Genomic DNA, 8910 nt, shown 5'->3' with positions numbered 1-8910 from the left:
AATGTGGGATTATGAAATTGGTAAAAAGATGGCAAGAAGTTATAGAAAAAAATGATCAATACATTATTGATTAGTATATATTTTTTATATTAAATAAATTGTATTTTATACCAGTCAAAAGAACCGAACGAACTTATTTGCCAACTCAATATATCAATTAGATATTAACGACTAACTGTATATACCAGGTTGATTCATAAGTCTTTAGAATGAAACATTAGTGGTGTTGCTACCTCCAATGCGCCATGAATTTCCAATAGTGCCAATCTTCAAACCTCTCGCTACACATTTGCAGACAGCTATGACAATCAGTATATTTGTGACAGCCACCGAAAGCATATAACCTCTAATATTTTATAAAAATGGAGAAAACTAAAATTCGCGCAGTGATTAAGTATTTTTATTTGAAAGGCTTGCAACCACAAGAAATGATTGAGAAATTCTAAGAATCTGTGGAGGAATTTGCTCTGTCGAATTCAACCGTATATAACTGGATTGCTGAGTTTAAACGGGGTCGTACCAGTATATCGGATGCATAACGCAGCGGTCGTCCAAATGAGGTGACTATATCAAAAATGAGTGAAAAAATCCATGATATCGTGTTGGATGACCCCAAAGTGAAATTGTGTAAACTAACTGCGGCTGTGAGCGTTTTATCTGAACGTGTGTTTAATATCTTACACGAACATTTGGGTATGAGAAAGCTAAGTGTAAGATGGGTGCCACGATTGCCAATAACATAGGACCACAAAAAAAAATCGATGAAAGGTTCTTTCGACCAGACTACGTGGATTATATGTTTTTTGGGTCGCTGAAACCGAATCCGAAGCCAGTTTTTCTCCATCACGTCAGGATTTTTCATAATCTCAAAATTAAGCCCAAAACTCAGCAACTCGTGGAATCATTAACTACTGCAAATTCTAATCGCCAAAAATTCCTTGATTCCATAACCCTTCTACTTTGAAAACCCAAAAACGCATAACTTCATTACCACATAACCTCAAAACCTGACCCGAAACAATAACACGTATCTCTTACGTCAGAAAGTCGCAGTACATTAGCTCTTAATCAAAGTATTGTAAACCTCATTATGTTCAAACCCTAAAACCTCTAAACCCCTTTATCCTAAACCCCGTTAACACGAAAACCCCATAACCCCGTAACCACATAACCTTAAAACCTGACTAAAAAGAGGGACATGCATCTCTGAGTCAGAAAATCGCAGTAGATGAGTTCTTAATCAAAGCATTGTAAACCTCATTTTGTTCAAACCCTATAACCTCTTAACCTCTTAACTCTACACTCTTTTAACCCAAAAACCCCATAATCTCGTAACTAAATAATCTTCAAACCCGACCAGCGAAAGAGACACCCATCTGTGACGCCAGAAAATCGCCGGATGAGCTTGGTCAAATTATAAATTAAAAGCCTACGTTTAGCCATACCCAGGAACAACGACGAGGACGTAGTAGACTTCTGTTCCCTTTAGGGTGCTTAATTTATGTGTGTCCCCTTGCCTTTCACGATTCGGGGTGCTTGATTTACGTGAGTCCCCTTGCCTCTCACGATTCAGGGTGCTTTATTTACGTGAGTTACCTTGCCTCTCACGATTTTCATAGGAGCTATAAAACTACACAATGGTTGTTTAATCTTCTGAAGTCTTACAATAATAACGCGTTCGTTTATTGGTGAATGATCTTCGTAGTGCTTTTCTTTTATGTTAGTTTGGCGTATCCCTTTTTAAAGACCAACAATAGTCTGCCAACATGTGGTCATCCCAAATACCCTGATATCTCTTTTCAATATCTTGTAAGTCCTGGTGAAATCTTTCACCCTGCTCTTCACTAAAATCATCTAAATTACCAGGAAAATATTCGAGATGTGAATGAAGAAAGTGAAGTTTCAGGTTCATAAGGCAACCCACGTTTTTAAAATTTGTCACCATATTTTGAACAATACTTACATAATTAGGATCTTTTGTATTGCCTAGAAATTTCTTTTTAACGTCTCTAAAACTTTTCCAGGCTGCTTTTTCAACCTTAGTCATTTTCTTTTCAAATTTATCGTCTTTCAACAGTTCTCTTATTTGTGGTACATTAAACACACTTTCTTTGATTTTCGCATCAGACAGTTTTGGAAATTTTTCAAAGATATACTTAAAAGCTTCGCTTTCAGTGGATTTCATCGCTTTAATGAATTGTTTTACTAGTACGAGCTTTATATGTAGTGGTGGAAGATTAACTTTGTTTGTAGGTATCAGACTTTGTTTTATAATATTCTTAGATCCTGGAATAAAGTTGTCTCTAAGTGGCCAATCCTTCTTTACATAATGCTCATTGCGAGCTCGACTGTCCCATTTACATATAAAGCAAAGATGTTATGTAAAACCACTTTGTTGACCTAGTACAATCGTCATTATTTTCAAGTCTCCACACATCTGCCACTTATGTTATCGTAATTCAACTTTTCCAGTAAGAAGCCAAGGTTGTGGTACTCTTTATTCAACGCAACTGAGTGGCCAACGGGTAGTGGAGCGTATATGTTGCCATTATGTAGCAATACTGCTTTTAAACTTCGCGTGGAAGAATCTATGAATAGACGCCAGTCGTTGGATTTATAAGGAATTTTATATTCTTTTATAAGCCCTTCAATATCGTTACAATAGACTAAATTTTTAATATTTGTGAAATATTTTCTAAATTCAATTTCTCTGTCGCGATAGAAAGTGATACGAGTTCCTGGAGTTAAGCAATTTTTTTCTTTCAGTCTTGACGCTAACAGCTCAGATATTTCTTTTGAAAGTCCTGCATCTCGTACCAAATCATTAAGCTCTTCTTGAGTAAAACCTTTAGAATCCACATCAGTCGCATCTTTTGATTCCTCCAATGTTTCACTGTTCATCTCTACATCCTCATTGTCTCCATAAGCTAGATCTTCGTCCTGTAATGTTACCATTTCACTTTCAATTTCATCGAAAGTAATACAACTTTCAGAACTTTGTTCAGCATTAAGAAGCGTAGGAAAAGTCACAGATTTAACAGTTACATAAGAAATTAAAGATTTTGTCTTTTGGTTGTACCCAAAAACTTTCGTTAAACAAAAATAACAATCCTTTTCGTGATTTCCTGGTTTCCACCAGATCATTGGAGAAGCAAACATCCGTTTCTTCTGTTTATTTAGTTGCAAGGAACACCTCATGCATATAGAATTTGGAGTCCACTGATTGTCCACTATTTTTATACCGAAAAATTCTGTATACCGAGTTTTAAGTAAATTTGTGAATGTCTTTATGAGTTTACTGACAACATATTTGCCACAAACAACGCAGAAAGAGTCTATGCTATTATCACATATAAGCTTTCTTGAAACATCATACTCTTCAAAGGCCAAGTTACCCACCGATGTAGAGCTGCAGTCGTTTGATGACGACGCCTGTGGGCCTGCTTTCTCGCCCGAACCAGCCGCCGATACTGGGGTTCCGAATCCCTGCATCGTACTTTTTCATGTGCCGACCATGACGGCGTGAGCGCCGCAATCCGAGGACTCTGCCGAATCACGGAACAACTCCGTTGCCCACCGTCACCACGTGGAGGTGCCCCGGATGTCGACACACGAGCTGAAACTGAGATTCGGAGCTTCAGTCTCACGTGCTAGTACATTTTGCAATTTTAAAAAAAATTAGCACGATTCAGATTTTTCAAACTTCTTTTTGATAAGAATTTCCTTAAGGGGTTGAGGGGCTATATAGTTTGAACAAGATGAGATTTACAATACTTTGATCAACAGCTCATTTACTGCGATATTCTGACGTTAGAGATGCGTGTCCCTGTTTCTGGTCGGGTTTCGAAGTTATGTGGTTACGGGGTTATAGAGTTTTTGGGTTAACAGGTTGAAGGATTAAGGGGTTAAGAGGTTATAGGTTTTGAACATAATGAGGTTTACAATACTTTGATTAAGAGCTCATTTACTGCGATTTTCTGACGTAAGAGATACGTGTTATTGTTTCGGGTCAGGTTTTGAGATTATGTGGTAATGAAGTTATGCGTTTTTGGGTTTTCAAAGTAGAAGGGTTATGGGATCAAGGAATTTGCGGTGGTTAATGATTCCACGAGTTGCTGAGTTTTGGGCTTAATTTTGAGGTTATGAAAAATCCTGACGTGATGGAGAAAAACTGGCTTCGGATTCGGTTTCAGCGACCCAAAAAACATATAATCCACGTAGTCTGGTCGAAAGAACCTTTCATCGATTTTTTTTGTGGTCCTGTGTAATCAATCTAAAATGTGAACAAATTCTGAATTTTCAGTATTGTTTGGACAAATTTAGGCGAAAATAAAATAAATTTTTGCGCTGATATATAACTGTCGATAAAACATAAATCTACCATTATACACCTAAATCGAAACAACAGTTGACAATGGGTTCCAAAAGGTGGAAGTGCTCCGATGTGACGAAAGACGCAACAATCGGCTGGAAAAGTTCTGGCCACTGTGTTTTGGGATGTACATGGAATAATCCTCATCGATTATCTTGAAAAAGGAAGAATGATTACAGGAGAATATTATGCATTATTGTTGGACTGATTAAATGATGAAGGAAATAAAGAAAAAACGGCCTTATTTAGCAAAGAAAAAATTATATTTCGTCAAGACAATGCACCAGCTCATAAATCGATAAAAACAAGAGCAAAATTGAGATATGAATTGATCCCACATCCACAATATTCTCCAAACCTGGCTACGTGTGACTTCTACCTGTTTCCAAATCTCAAAAGATGTCTCCAGGGAAAGAGATTTGCATCAAATAAAGAGGTTGAATGGGAAACAGACGCATATTTGGCGGTTTAGAAACTTCTTATTATTTGGAAGGCTTAAAAAAACTAGAAACTCGTTGGATTCGGTGTATTGAGCTAAAAGAAGATTATATTGAAGACTGAAGTTGAGTTTTGCTAACAAAATGTTTTTTTCATTTTCATTCTAAGGTCTTATCAATCAACCAGGTATATGTTGTTACGTCGCAAGATATTCCGGAACATTTCCTTCTCTTTTACTCTTCTTTATCGCTCTGCTTTCCCTATGCTTTTCTTTCGCCGCGATGGTCGCCAGTTGACATCGTACCAGGCCCACTTCTGCGTGCTTGAAATAAATTATAATATTAGGTTTTAGACCTAACTATATCGCTTATTAATTACCACATAGTTGTAAAAATGTAGCAGTTAGTATATTTTTCGCGCCCCAACCAATGTATATTTATTTTTGAAATTAAACTCACCGTGAACCTTGATAGCCGGGCCTTATCACACTCACACGGCAGATAAAGTGACCAGGGCGTTTTTATTTGTGGTCGTGTCGGTTAGTAGTAAACTTGTATCCAACCTGTCAGAAGCTAACGATATATTGTTTAAATAATTCACCTGTTTTCCTAATTCCTTTCCGAGCTTATTAATTTCAATTAAATCAAAACCGGCAGTCACTGCCGCCAAATAGCAGAAGTATTGTTACATAGACTGACCTCTTTTAAACAAAATTAGAATCTCTTCAGTGATCAGCCTTGAAATTTCCATACTTTATCAGCATGCGAACATTTTGCGCTGCAGGTTAGCGTCGCGGCACCTGACACCGCACATAATAACGTTACCGTCTACGATTATTGTTCCAAATAATAAGCCTACGGCTAGCGAGTCATCGTCACGCACATACAGCGTAAGTGGCGCGTTAAATTTTTCATCGATACTGACCTAATTTAGCAATGTCGCAAAGATTCATTTATATTCGCGGTCTATGTTCCCGTAATTTATGAAGCAAACCTCATATGTGCCCTGTGACACCGCGAGCGAAAGTCCGGTGCCAGCATCACTTTACCCCGCGTCTTTTAAACTTATGTTATGCTGCTTTCAAATATAATATGCAACATAAATAAACTAAAATTTTCTGCTCCGTAAGAACGGATGTATCAGGTCGTCAAGGATGAAATTTATAGACAAAAAGGCAAAGTTGGTTGATAACTTACAAATATAAGGAATTATTTTATTCATCAAAGTATGCACCCATATTGTCTATACACTTTTGCCATGTAAACGACAGATTGTTCAGGCCGATGATATAAAACCCTGGCGGACGAGAGTCAATGAATTCCTGGAATGCCAGTTTTACAGCAGTGTCGGAATTAAATTGGTTTTTTATTAAAAAGTTGTCCAAATTGCGGAAAAAGTGGTAATCAGTGGAGGCTATGTCTGGTGAGTAAGGAGGATGATGAAGAAGTTCCAACTCCAATTCCCGTAGTTTTGCCACAGTCATTTGTGCAGTGTATGGTCTCAGCGTTATCATCTAACGTTATCATTTAGCGTTATCATGCAATAAGATAGGATTCGATCTGTTGACCAATCTAGGCTGTTTTTCTTTAAGTTTTTGCATCATTTCGTTCAGTTGGTTGCATATTTTTGCTGTGATTGATGAGCCAGGTTTTATGAAATCATAATGGATCATATCTGCGCTAGACCACAAAACACTCACCATCAGATTCTTTTCATGAATATTGCGCTTTGGAGTGTGTTTTGGTGATTTATCCTTGTCCAATCACTGTGCTAAATGTTTGCGTTTATCATATTGGATCCATTTCTCATCACAAGTAACAATTCGATTAAAAAATGGATCAGACTTGTGACGAGAAAGCAACATCAAGCAAGCTTCCAAACGCTTTTGTTTCTGTTTTTCATTCAGTTCATGTGGAACCCACTTATCCAACTTTTTCACTTTACCGATTTGAACTAAATGAGTTAATATTGTTTGTTTGCTAACACCAAACTTCTACGATAATTCATAGGCACTCTGAGATGAGTCAGACTCAACGGTGACTATTAGTTCGTCATTATTGACCTTTGATTCTGAGCGACCGCGTGGCTCATTTGTGAGATCAAAGTTACCTGTACGAAATTTGGCGAACCAATTTGATACTGTCTGCTGCGTAGTAACACTAGAACCAAATACACTATTAATGTTTCCGCGCGGTCTGCGATGCCGTAGTTTCACGTAAGAACTCATACTTCATAATAGTGCGAATTTCCGACCGTTCCATTTTCAACAAAATTAATTTTTAAAAAAAGGTTTTAATATTTTTAGAGCTTACAATGGTTTCTTTAAACAGGAGATATGTTGCGACGTTCCCTTCTTCTCCGCCTGGTCTTTATCCACCTTTCGTGGCAGGAACGTCTTTCCAGAACGGTGTGAGAGAAGACTGGTCAGGGCGAGCGATCAGCTCGTTGACGCGGCGATCGTGGCCCTGGAATGGCTCGCCGGACTGCCGGGTTCGTTTTAATGAGCGTGAGAGAGAGTTTTCGATTAATAAACAAAAGATTTATTGTCGGCTATAAACGCAGATTCATGTGCGAGCGGATATCGGCTCGGTATTGTAAAAAATAATCTTTCTGGAAGACGCTGGATGCGTCGGAGCGTGTTGCTGCTGTCGTCGGTCGCGTGTTTATTATGACAGTTCATCTGATCGATGAGTTTCGCGGTGAGACGGTTGCGCGGGACGGCGGACGCAGTTCGATAGACGCGGTGATGTATACACGGTTTGACGCACGGTAGACGGTCGATAGAGTCGCGGGGAGCAGGCGCGGTGTTTTGATCGCACGGTTGGTGTTGTTGCTATTTTGACAACGCAGGTCTCCGCGATTTTTTTTCCACGATGCCGTTTAAATGCCTCGGAGAACGCAAAACGGAAGCTACGCGCAGGTGGCACGAAGAAACGGAGGTACTCTCCGGGCCCAGAGGTCTTACGGAGTCGGGTACGGTAACCAGGAGGTACCCGCGGTATCGAGTTCCGCTCCTACGTTGACGTGAATTCTCCGCGAGAACCACTGCACCGGGAGATCGCGAAAGAAGACGCGACGCGATGGTGTTGTCACCGGGAAAACGGTCGGTGCGCTCTCGGAGGCGCCTCTTCGTCAGGAAAGTCGGAGCCAAGAACGCTCGGCAGAGACAGCGAACGTCGTCACCCCCTTACCCGTTGACTCCCCCGTTGAAGGTTGCTCCCGCGGGTTCTTATTACTAGGATCGCTCGCTTGCAACTCGGCGCGGTGAACGCGAGGGACCCGAAGTTCCTTTTTGGACGGCGGTAATTTGACCGAGACTACTTGGCCAAGACTTGGCCGAGAATGCTCGGCAGAGACGGCGCAGTCGCCACCCCGGATTTTTCGGGCCAAATGTCAGTCGGTCGCAGGTCAGTTAGGAACCGGGAACTTCCGGTGGAGACGGTAGTACACCGTCCCAAAGAAGGATGATGAGTGCGACTGCGAACACGTAGCTGGGACGGCGAATACACCGTCTCGGTTCCTTGGCAACGAGAAAGGATTACGAGTGCGGCTGCGAACACGCAGTTGGGACGGCGCATACACCGTCTCGGTTCCTCGGCAAGAAAGGATTACGAGTGCGGCTACAAACACGCAGTTGAGACGGCGCATACACCATCTCGGTTCCTCGGCAAAGAAGGTCGGGATCCGGAGCAGCCTGCGAACATGTCGCTCTGACTGACTTCGGTGGAATCGGCCTCGATACCTCCGCCGGTCGGATTTTGTAGCCGACGGAGGCCGCTTGTTTATGTTCGTTGACACGCACGTGATCACTCTCCTTGCGGAAGCGTGTCACGTGCGTATCGTGTAGTTTAGGATGGCGCAAAGCGCCAGTTGAAGGGGGCCACGGCTCCTTCAGGATTCCGGAACAGGTGCGAGGCCGGCAAGGCCAAAGGAACTTGCACGTGTCTCCTTTTACAACCGCTGTATTTCCTCTTTCGTACAAAGTCTTCTCACTCGCCGCTTCTCCGCTCGCTATCGCACGCTTCCTTCTCGCTATCGCTCGCTATCTCTCTATCTCTCGCTATCCCTCTATCTCTCGCTACTCTCTAACTGCTTCTTGC

The 8910-nt window shown here is 41.0% G+C and overlaps 1 pseudogene; it reads right to left on the bottom strand.

Moving 5' to 3' along the window:
• Window positions 1-6023: 6023 nt before the first annotated feature.
• Window positions 6024-7071, bottom strand: LOC106747232 (annotated as a pseudogene).
• Window positions 7072-8910: the final 1839 nt, after the last annotated feature.

The sequence above is a fragment of the Dinoponera quadriceps genome, unplaced genomic scaffold (genome assembly GCF_001313825.1).
Source record: "Dinoponera quadriceps isolate SergipeBrazil2010 unplaced genomic scaffold, ASM131382v1 scaffold2275, whole genome shotgun sequence".
Classification (NCBI taxonomy): Eukaryota; Metazoa; Arthropoda; class Insecta; order Hymenoptera; family Formicidae; genus Dinoponera; species Dinoponera quadriceps.
This window is presented reverse-complemented; position numbering and strand designations above follow the sequence as displayed.